This window comes from Oryx dammah, unplaced genomic scaffold (genome assembly GCF_014754425.2).
Source record: "Oryx dammah isolate SB20612 unplaced genomic scaffold, SCBI_Odam_1.1 HiC_scaffold_16, whole genome shotgun sequence".
NCBI lineage: Eukaryota > Metazoa > Chordata > Mammalia > Artiodactyla > Bovidae > Oryx > Oryx dammah.
Window position 1 is genome coordinate 12,768,907 of NW_024070200.1, and position 12,216 is coordinate 12,781,122.

A 12,216-nucleotide genomic window follows, 5' to 3' on the forward strand; every position below is an offset into this window, starting at 1 on the left:
TCAGGACAGAATATTCTCAGCTGTTACATAATCATTATTCACTAAAACATGGGGTGAGGGCGAGAGGGCGTGGGGCAAGAGAACCTGACCACACCGTCTTGACTAATTTGCTCTTTCCCTACACTTGCCTTTGTGCCTTGGGTTTCAGGTGTTACTTTTTTTTTTTAATATTTATTTATGTAACCAACTGCACCAGGTCTTAGCTGCAGCAAGTGAACTCTTTAGTTGCGGCATGTGGGATCTTAGTTCCCTGAGCAGGGATCAAACCCAGGCCCCCTCTGTTGGGGTGGAGCCTTAGCCACTGGATCACCAGGGAGGTCCCAGGTGTTACTATTACAGTGACGGGGCCAGGCTGTTTCCATCTTAACCATCTCTGAGGGTTGCCTGCAGAACAACATTCAAAAGTGACTATAGAGCAGGTGGTTAAGAGCCTGGGGGCTTGAAGCTGGATGTTGTGGGTTCAGATCTCACCTCTACCAAGCTTCTCACTGTGCAGCCTCAGCAAATAACTGACTTTCTCTATCCTCTGTCTTGCACATCACTAAACTGAGGAACCCGGGCCGGTAATGGAACCTACTTCCTGGAGTTGCTATGAGGACTAACACTGGAGAGCCTCGTATAACAGTGGCACATAGTAGGTGCTTTATCAGCATATGTTGCATGAATGGACGTCTCAGGCCTCTGAGGCTGCTCTTCTGCTGCAGGGGTCAGCCACTCGCCTACCCACAGAGGACCAGACACCATGGTGCTTGTTCACACAGAGGCCATAAGTGGTGGTGGTGAGAGGTCCTGGCACTTCAGGACACCCAAGCAGACGCTCCCCTCGGGGGCTGCTCTCTCACTCCTTAGCTCAGTGCCAGGAAGGCCTCCGGGTATGCACTTAGCCCTCTTCGTCCTCCATAGCCACTGTGTGGCCTGTGACAGGCCTTTACCCTCGTGGGCCTCAGGGTCCTGGCCTGTGAACCGAGGTACCAGCACCCCCTGCCTTCCAGGGCTCATGACATGCTGTGTTCCTGAACCTGGCCACTCCATGGTTAAGCTGGGTGGCTTACCTCGTGTGCTTTCCAGCCCGGGCTAAGTAGGCTAACGCCAGCCTGGGAAGATTATTTGCAGGGAATTAGAGCAGGAGAGAGCAGGATTAGGACACACTTCTGACCAATGGCTCATCTATCGCCGCCATCACCTTTAGCTGAGAGCCGGCACTGATGGGCGAAGGGTCTCTGATGAGCTGGAGAAGCAGCTCAAGGAAACACCTTGGCCTTTGGTGGTGTTGCCCTACTCCCACCTCCCCCTCACAGGGGACCCACTGCACCAGTTCTGCAGGGGGTGGCTGGAAACAAGGACATTGAGTAGATAGATGCCTGTCCTGTCACTCACCGTGAGACCCAGGTGAGCCACCTTGCCTTCTTGGGCCTCTGTTTCCTCACCTGTAAGATGAGAGTGGGCTTCCCCGGTGGCTCAGCGGTAAAGAATCTGCCTGAAACGCAGGACCCGCAGGAGATGCAGGTTCGATCCCTGGGTAGGGAAGATCCCCTAGAGGAGGGCATGGCAATCCCACAGACAGAGGAGCCTGGCGGGCTACAGTCCACGGGGTCGCACAAGAGTTGCACATGACCGAAGCGACTGAGCACGCTTGCACCCGAGATGAGAGTGTGGGGCCTACAACCACTCAGCTGTCCTTATTCTCAGCCACCAACTGCCCATCCTCTGCAGAACTGGTGCGCGTGGTCTCCTGCTGCTCCTGCTGCTGCTGCTAAGTTGCATCAGTCGTGGCTGACTCTGTGCGACCCCACAGACGGCAGCCCACCAGGCTCCCCCATCCCTGGGATTCTCCAGGCAAGAACACTGGAGTGGGGTGCCGTTTCTTTCTCCAGGTGGTCTCCTACCTGCCTCTAATGTTTCAAAAAGCATTCAAATTGGAAGAGAGGGGGTATGAGGAGGGAAAATCAACTAGGGGCTCCCAGTGGCTTTGAAGGCAACAACAGCAGAGAAGAAGGTGAAACAGACACTGACAGGAAGACAGAATTCATGTGGAATGAATGAATGAAACGGTAAATGTGATTAACATATAGGACAATTAAAGGGCAACAGTTTCCTCCAAAGGACGTGGAAATAATATGACTCAATTTGCTTCTGCAGGCCAATTATCCCCATAAAAGAAACACAATCCGAATTATTCATATACTAAATATGAACAGTAGCCCTTATTGAGCAGTTACCAGACATTGTTCTTTGGGTTTGACAACTATAACCTCATTTAATCCTCCCAACAATATAAAGTAGATAATATCATAACCCCCCAATTTACAGATGGGCAAACCGAAGCACAGAAATGTCCAAGGCTGACCCAGTTGTCTTGCTTCTGAGCCCATGGGCTAACATTCCCCGGGTTCACCTCGTAGCAGCCAGAAGGGCTCTTAGGTCAGAGCAAAGCTTGGCCACGTGCCCCTGTGGTATGTACTGTTTACCTGAGACCCGCCCCGGTCACCCCTTCTTGGGGCAGAGTTCTCCACACTGAGTGGGACAGGAGGGCTAAGCTTTGGACTCCCCAGTTTGTCCAGTTAGAAACCGTTGGGTTCCCCCGTGTCCCGCACCAGCTCTGCCAGGCACCAGGTTCGTAATTCAACTGCTCACTGCCTGGAGCCCAGGCCATGATGCTCCCTCCCAGTCACCAGCGGAGTCAGGGCTGTGGGGCAGGGCGGCCTCCCCGCTCCCTTCCCCGACCTTTGCTGGCCTGGGCCACGTGCAGGCCTGGACTTACACAAGGATCCTTACGCCACCTCCTGCAGAACATTTCTTCAAGATGAAGACCCAGGAACAGGTTCCAGACTTCCTACCAGATGATGGCATTGGCCCCAAATCCTGCACAACGTAGGGGCCTAGAAGTTTGCGTAAGAGTTTGTGGGGAGCTTGGGTTCTCAGGCTAGTTTCACTGCTTAAAATTGACCTCAAGCAGATCATGGCCTTTACTGGTTCCCTCCTGGTTGGCAGCAGAGGGCTGGAATATCAGATGAATTCTTTTTCAGTCACAGACATGTGACTTCCAGCCCACACAATGGCCCATGGAGGTAAATACACCATTTTTCATCAACTCTAAGCCACACTGTTATCTTATAAACCACTGAGAAAAAGGGAAAATGCTACTAAGGAAAATTGGGGGGACTGTCCCACATCTTAGTTGCAGCACGCAAGACCTTCAGTTGTGGCATGACAACTCTTAGTTGCAGCTATGTGGGATCTAGTTCCCTAACCAGGGATCAAACCAGGCCCCCTGCATTGAGAGCAAAGAGTCTTTGCCACTGGACCACCAGGGAAGTCCCCCTAGTAGGGAAACTTTGACATGCAAACAATTGTAAGACTCATTCCAATATCAGAGGTATTAAAATGTGGAATTAAAACAGGGCTTCCCATCTGGTTCATTACAGAATCCGTTTGTAATGCAGGAGCTGCAGCAGGCAGCTGCAGGAGGCAGTTAGATCCCTGGGTCAGGAAGATCCCCTGGAGGAGGGCATGGCAACCCATTCCAATATTCTTGCCTGGAGAATCCCATGGATGGAGGAGCCTGGCGGGCTACAGTCCATAGCATCTCAAATAGTCAGACACAACTGAAGTGACTTAGCACACACAAAATGTGGGAAAATGTGCTTCTTGGAATCGATGAAATATGAGATAAGCCTCATTTAATAGATTAAAAAATCAGGACCTTGGTTGGTTATGCATTCAAGGTCACATGGAAAATGAGGATGAGTGGTTTTCAAGACCTGTTCTGACAAGAGATCCTACTTGTTTCCAATCCACTATGTGACCCACCTCCCCAAGAGGTGGTGGAAGGAGAGAAAGCAAAAGGACCAGCCTTGCAGAGAGAGATGCACGTGGATCAGCATCAGATTGCTTATGGGATAAAACTTAGCCTCATGCCCCTTAGGGATGCTCTTATTGCAGTAAACACAGAAGGTCACAGGAAGGCCTGTCCCTGTGCAGAGGGCAGGGCAGGGAAGGGACATGAAAGAGCAGGTGAGCCCCAGTGAGAGGAGCGAGAGGAGCGAAGAAGGAGAGTGGAGACCCTGAATCTCAGCCCTCCTGCTCTTCACCTGGGTGGTCGCTGCCCTGAACCCATTAACAGAAGAGGAAACCATTTCTGAGGCAGACTGTCCACAAAATACGTGTTGAATAACAATTGCACTTTGAAAATTGTGAAGCACTCTATGAATAGAATTTCCTAATACTACAAGTCAAAATACATACGCTCAGGCTGCTGGGCAGTTTCATCTCAGCATCCTACCTTCAAAAGAAATCTCAATAGGAACTGGAAAGCAATTTAAATCTTCATTTAGGCTAGTCCCTGGTAAAATTCTGAAAAGAGATTCAACGTCTCTCTTGCTTATTCTGTGTGATACAAGGTGAATCTCTTATAGCATCACCTTAGTAGCTGCCTGGAAACAGAATTCAGGCTTCAAATTCAGTCTGTCTTCCTCCCTCCCCTTTTCCTCCCTGTGAATTCCTAAACCAAAGGGGATGGAGAGAGGCGTGGGGAGAATGGGGGAGAGAGAGAGAAAGCCTAGCCCACAATGGCCTTTCTCTTTTCTTCAGTTCCTCCTATTTCAGTGGTGGTAGTTTAGTCGCTAAGTTGTATCCGACTCTTGCAACCCCATGGACTGTGGCCTGCCAGGCTCCTCTGTCCATGGGATTCTCCAGGCAACAAAACTGGAGTGGGTTTCCATTTCCTTCTCCAGGGGATCTTTCTGACCCAGGAATTGAACCCAGGTCTCCTGTATTGTGAACAGATTCTTTACCGACTGAGCTACAAGGGAAGCCCCATATTCAGTATCTACCCCTTTTCTCTTGTATGCCTGTTTGGAAATAACTGGAGGAGGGCATGGCAACCCACTCCAGTATTCTTGCCTGGAGAATCCCAAGGACAGAGGAGCCTGGCAAGCTACAGTCCATAGGGTCACAAAGAGACACAACTGCAGTGACTTAATACACACGCACGGGTGACCTCTTCACCTATCACATAGCAGCTATTGGATTCATGATTGGCAAGTAAATATATTGCAAAGGATAAGTTCTCCTGATGACTAAGATATTAGTATATATGCACAAATACATATCAAGGTTCCCTCTCCCCCAAAATTATCCCTCAAAAAAAGGAGTTGCCTTACATCCTTACAAAATCTAGCATGTTACAGGAAGCTCTCTTCTTTAAAACATTAAAATACTGTTTTGAGAAGACATATCGGTCTGGAAAAATAAAAAATCAGTCAGAGCTAATTAGGGATGCCTCTAAAGATCTGATGGAAACATCTTCTAATCACCTGACAGAAACAATAAAAAAGGAGACAGACACTTAGTGCAGATTTGTGAGGGGAAGGGGCTTACAGTTATGTGAAATGTGGTTCTTAACAAAGCTTTTTAAACACTGCTAAAGAGCAATGCATCTAGCAGGGCTGGGCACCACCCGGGTCCCTACCAGTGTCGGGCATCCTGGATGCTCTCTGAGCTCCTCTTGGGTTTTCACACCTAACTCAACATGGTCCTGGGGGAATGAGCTCACCCAGAGAGCCTCCCCTGAGGTGTTTTTTTTTTTAAGATATTTTTGATGTGGACCATTTGAAAAGTCTATATTGAATATATTATAATATTTCTTCTGTTTTGTTTTTTTGACCACTAGGCATGTGGGATCTTGGCTCCCTGACCGAGGACTGAACCTGCTCCCAAGGCATTAGAAAGGGAAGTCTTAACCACTGGACTGCTAGAGAAGTCCCATCTGCTGAAGTCTGGCAGTCCCTGCACTCCCTCTCTGTAGGGGGGCAGAACAACAGCTTTAGATGTCCACCTCCTAATCCCCAGAATCCATGAATATGGTACCTGACATGGCAAAAGGATCACTGCAGGTGTGATGAAGGGTTCTGAGATGGGGAGATTATCCGAGTGGACCCAATGTCATCATAAGGGGCCTTAAAAGGGAGAGGCAGGAAGAGAAGATGGGACAGCAAAACTGAGGTTGGTGTGTGCAATGTAGCTGTAGACCATGGGCCCAGAACGCAGCAACTTCTAGAAGCTGGGAAAGGCAAGGAAACAGATTGTTCCCCTCAAGTCTCTAGAAGGAATACAGCCCTGCCAGCTCCTTGACAGTGAGAGACCCTGTAAAATTTTGACCTCTAGAACACTAAAATAATAAACTTGTTATTTGAAGAAGGAAAAAGGCAATGCATTTAGAACTTCTGATGCAGAGGTTTTCATATATGTCCCCAGGAGGAATAGTTTCCTGTGTTTCCAATGACAGCATCACATATAGTTTCAAGAGAGGTTGCATCTCTCCTGACACAGGCTGAGGTGGTAAACTGTGGATTTAAATGAATGAGGATAGAGATCCAGATGCCAACCAACCTCTAGCAGAGCTTGGATGAAATTGCTCCACGAAACGAGTGGAGAAGAGCCAAATTCTAAATTAATATATCCTTTTATATAACGTGTGACTTTTAGATGGGAGGTTACATTAAAATGGTGAATCTTATAAATACTCGACTATTCTATTTCTTTCTCTAAAAGTTTACATACTCAACTTGGCCAAAAAGATTGGCCTTTGTTCATTTCTTTGGTTGGTTGGTTGACTGGTTTCCTTTGAGGATGTTTTAAATATTTTCATTGGGAAAATGGGAAATTGCTTTCTATTTAGAGTTGCATATATGAATTGGGCATATATGGGCATAATAAGAAACAGAATGAATGAGCCTAGAGACTATATTTTAGTGTGAAGGGAACTAAAACCTGCGCTTACCTGCAGTTTTGGGATAATGACTCCATATTCGTGACTTGAAGAGCAGTCGTTGAAACATTTGAGACACACAAGGGCCAGGTAAGCCTCTTACCACTGTCAGTGGAAGCATGAGGCTGGGAATCCCTTCTCTTTGCAAGACCTACAGAAGACTTTATTGGAAGGGGAGGAAAAGGTAAATTGTGATCTTTTCTCATTTGGTCTTTTTTTATATATATATAAGAATGTTGTAATTGCTTAATACTTTGCAAGAGTTCTAGGTATTTGCAGGTATTAGTAACCAAGACACTTTTTAAAATTTTTATTGGAATAGAGTTGATTTACAATGTTGTGTTAGTTTCATGTGTACAGCAAAGTGAATCAGTTATACACACACATGAATCTACTCTTTTTTTAGATTCTTTTCCCACATAGGCCACTACAGAATATTGAGTAGGGTTCCTTGTGTTGCACAGTAGGTCCTTATTAGCTATCTATTTTATGTACAGTAGTGTGTATGTGTCAATCCCAACCTTTCAATTTATCCCTCACTCACTTACACCGTGGTAACAATGGTTTGTTTGCTGTATCTGTAACTCTGTTTCTGTTTCGCACAGAAGTTCATTTGTGCTTGTATTTTAGACTTCACACGTAAGCAGCATCCGTGACATTTGTCTTCCTCTGTCTGACTTACGTCACTCAGTATGGCAGTCTTCAGGTCCATCCGTGTTGCTGCAGGTGGCATTCTTTCATTCTTTTCCATGGCTGAGTAATACTCCATTGTGTATATATGCTACACCTTCTTTATCCATTCATCTGTTGATGGATATTTAGGTTGCGTCCATGTCTTGGCTATCGTAAACAGTGCTGCAGTGAACATCAGGGTGCACGTGTCTTTTCAGATATTAGGAGTAGGATTGTTGCTGAGCCATGTCTGACTCTTGCAACTCCACGGACTGTAGCCCGCAGGGGATTTCCCAGGCCAGAATACTGGACTGGGTTGCATTTTCTTATCCAGGGGATCTTCCCAACCCAGGGATCAAAACTGGGTCTCCCACACTGCATGTGGTCTCCTGCATTGCAGGCAGATTCTTTATTGACTGAGGCACCAGGGAAGCCAGGATTGTTGGATCATATGGGAGCTCTAGTTTTAGTTTTTAAGGGAACCTTCAGACTGTTCTCCATAATGGCTGTACCAGTTTACATTCCCACCAACAGTGTGGCAGGGTTCCCTTATCAGAGATTGATTCTAAAGAGAAAATGTCCCAGCTGTGGCATGACAGCCCTGGCTTCCCCAGAGTTCTTCAGAGAAGAGTGGGGCAGAGCAGAGAGAAGAGAGTAATGACCCCCTCCAGTGGAGGCCTGAGTTCCTCGTTTGCCTTCAGAGATGTAACTAATGACAATTTACCCCTTTCAGTTCAATGTCTAAAGAATTTTCCAGATCAAGCATTAGCAAATTCTAATCCAAGCTACCCCTTACCTCTTTCCAGCAATTCATCATTTTCCTTATCAATAAGGAACTTTTAGAAATCCAAACCCAATTTGCTTTCCTCTCCACAGGGACTGGTTACTGCTTCTCTGGATGACAAGGAGCAAAAAAGAAAAAAATTTGAAGGGAGTTTGTGGTCTTGTTTTGAAAAACTAAAATAAGAAAAATTAAGGAAAACCTCAGATTTAACAACATTTCCACTCAGAATTCCCTAAAGAATCTTGATTCAAGGGAAGAGTTGACTAAAAATTATTTAGTGGCACAGTTGTGTAGTGCTGTGATTTTCTTTGATCCCCCCAGCAACTCTTCAAAGTAAGCAGGGCAAGTATTATCTCCAGTTTGAAGATCAGAGAAGATTTAGGTTTAGAGAAAAATGAGAACTAACAAGAATTTGTGCAGTTCTCACAGTTGTTTGGTCCTATGGGGTATGCCCTCTTTAATTAAAACCCTTCTCATGCAAGTTTCAGAAAAACCAGTTAAAACAAATGAACAAAACCAAAAAAGGGAATTCATTGGTTCATATAAGAAGTTCAAGGGGTGAATTCAGCTCTCTCCACCCCCACACCCACTTGAGCCTGCTCAGACCCTGTGGTCTCTTCCCTCCATGTCCTGTCTGCCTTTTGTCTGTGGCAAAACTTTAGCCAAACAAGAAGTTTAATCAGAGAAGTGAGAAAATGCAGAAATAAAGGAAAACAGTCAAATAAGACCAAATACAATGATGACAGTTTAGTCATTAAAGCAAAGTAAGTCTAGGACATTCAGTTCCTCCTCAGGGGCTATAGGTGATATTCTGAGTCACATCCTGAGCTGCCTTATAGATACTGAAACCCTCACCAGTGGAAGAAGTTAGCTACATGGTGACCAAACTGTAGCCATAACATGTTCTATTGCTAAGTTGTGTCCAACTCTTTTGCAGCATGCCAGGCTTCCCTGTCCTTCACTAATATCCAGGACATAAGCTGTCACAATGATAAGAACTGGCCTCGAAGAAATGCGAATTAACCAACCCTGGAAGTAAAGGTTAACTGTACTTAAAACAATCAAGATAATGCTGACTAGCCCACCACATGACTAATTTCAAGATGACCATCAGAGCTGAATGTGTTCTTTCTGCATATAGCCTCCTCCATCAGTCTATATAAAAGCTCGTGCCCACCAATTGTCAGTGGCAGGGAGTCAGGCTTTGGACAGGAGTCTGCCCTTTGCACATGTGTGTGCATGCACACACACACACACACACCCTCCAGGTTACTGGCCTCTGAAATAAAGCAAATTTTCCTTTCCACCAAACTTGCCTCTTGGTTGGCTTTAGAGCAGCCAGGAGCCAGACTCCATTTTTTGTTTCTCTCTCTCTCTCCCTCTCCAACCCCCTTACTCCTTCTGTTTCCAACTTTATCGTTCTTTTGTATTGGCTTCATTCGCAAGCAGGCTGTTCCCCAAGGAGCAGAGATGACCATCCCCAGGGTCAGATGTTGCCAGTTTAGCAGTCCAGTGGAAAGTAAGGTCCTTTCCCATCACTGTTTCAATAAAAGTCTGGTGCTGGACCTCTTCAGCCTGGCCAAGTCCCATTTCCAACCCGGAACCAATCACTGGGCTCTGCCTTGCACCAATTGCTCCTTGGGGTGTGGTCATCCCCCTCACATGACAGGAGCCAAGGAGAGGATACGTCTCTTTCAGGCAAACCAGGTAGACAGACCCTACAGAAGTCTATTCCATTCACCAGTCTCATCATTTGGTTGAGAAAACTCAAGTACAGAAGCATTGTCCTGACTCGTAGCTGGATCCCAGACTCCAGCTGCCATGACCTTTTTGCATATTGGTGGAGACAAATCCATCAGCATGCCTTAAAGTGGGTGCACTGATACTGGAACTTGGTCGATCTGCTGTTTGGCACAAAGCTCACGTTCATTGCCAGAAATACGAGCTTATATCCATCCTCCTATTCTTCGCATTGTTAGCTCATCTTCCACCACCCCAGTAAAGCAACCAGTCATTTAGAGAATATATTCTCAGGCCCAGACTAAGTCAATGGTCAAGCATTTTCATGCTCTTCCCTTAGATCTGCTAGGAGACAACAGGAAAGCCAGCCAGGTCCCAGCCTCCATTTCTTCCTGGAGTTGGCCCTGCCTGACTCCTGCTCCCCAGCTAGTACGAGGAGCTCAGTAGTGTTTATCCTAATCCTCCTGCCTATCTCCTTGTCTCCGTCACTCTGCTTGTGGGTGTCTAATCAATAAGTGTGTGTGCTAAGTTGCTTCAGTCATGACTCTTTGTGACCCTGGGGATTGTAACCCACCAGGTAAGGGATGCTCCAGGTAAGAATACTGGAGTGGGTTGTTTTGCCCTCCTCCAGGGGATCTTCCTGACCCAGGGGTCGAACCAGTATCTCTGATGTCTCTTGCATCAGCATGCAGGTGAGTTCTTTACCACTAGTGCCACCTGGGGAGCCCAGATCTATTCAATACATCTCTGATCTATTTAAGTGACTGTTGTGCATGTGTTCTTAAACATATAACCATTTAATGAGCACCAGAGAATTCATGCTTTCAAATTGTGGTGCTGGAGAAGACTCTCAAGAGTCCCTTGGACTGCAAGGAGATCAAACCAGTCAGTCCTAAGGAAATCAACCCTGAATAGTCATTGGAAGGACTGGTGCTGAAGGTGAAGCCCCAAAACTTTGGCTCACCTGATGGGAAGAGCCAATTCATTGGAAAAAAGACCCCAATACTGGGAAAGACTGAAAGCAAAAGGAGAAGGAGGCAGCCGAGGATGACATGATTGGATGGTATTACCGACCCAATGGACATGCATTTGAGCAAACTCTTGGAGACAGTGGAGGACAGGGAAGCCTGGCATGCTGCAGTCCATGCGGTCACAAAGAGGTGGACACGACTTAGCAACGGAACCACAGCAATTTAGTGCCAGGGATGGCACCTTATTTCTTTTTCCCCCTGAGTGACTAGTCCAGCGCCCTGCATGTGGCTGGTTTTTCATAAATGATTCTGACTTGCACTATCCCTACTTTGGGGGTGTCTTAAAGATGAACAGTCAATAGACTACGAGAAGAAGTAATGATAGGCATTACTCATTTCTCTAAATTTTCTGACCACAGATTTTTCCAGAAGCCACAGATTGCTCCAGAGTGGGAGCAATGGGAACAATTCCATAAGCATTATATGGGGTATGAATTGCTCTTAGGGTTATTTTTCTAATCAAAGCATCTTTCAGTTGCATTACAGTGTATTTTTTAGAAAATAATTTCTCCAAATCATGTCCTTTCTTAGCCTAATTCCTCCCAATAAAAGCCCTCCTTTCATATTTCTTTCCATTCTTTGAGGCCCTCATTTTTTTCGATAGATATAGATGAATTAAATATATTTCATTTCCCTCAAATTTTAATGTGTCTCCTTTAGATTCTATTCCCTAGTTTAGGCTGAGAATAGGGAGTCAGAATATCCAGAGCGTTAAAGATTTATCACCTCCATCGTTCTTTATGGGACTTCTCTTATTTCTAAGGAATATCTCATTTGCTTAGGTTATTTTGCAAATGAAAAAGGAATTAATATTTTCTGAAGCTCTGCATGAGTTTTCAAAAATCTGTTGGATGGTGAGTTTTTAATAACTCCAACTAATTACCCTTTTTAAGATTAGACGTTAGGTAGAAGGTTTTAGGTTTCCCTCCATTGAAAACTACTAATAAAACCAATTTATTATGAACAAAATGTAGTTTCAATATGAACATACCTCCAGGGGACAACCATTTGTACAAGAAAGATTTTCTGCAATTCAGGTTTGAGGAGATCTACAGCAAATCCTTTCAACAAAGGGATGTCGGTCGGAAGCACTAAAATTACATGAGCAGTTTTCCCCTTGGCTGAGAGCGATGGGCTGAATTAATGTGATATTTGTTTTCTACCCACTGGGTTCTAATGGTAATGAGAATGAGTGGGGTGGAGGGGTTGCTGGTGGAAGA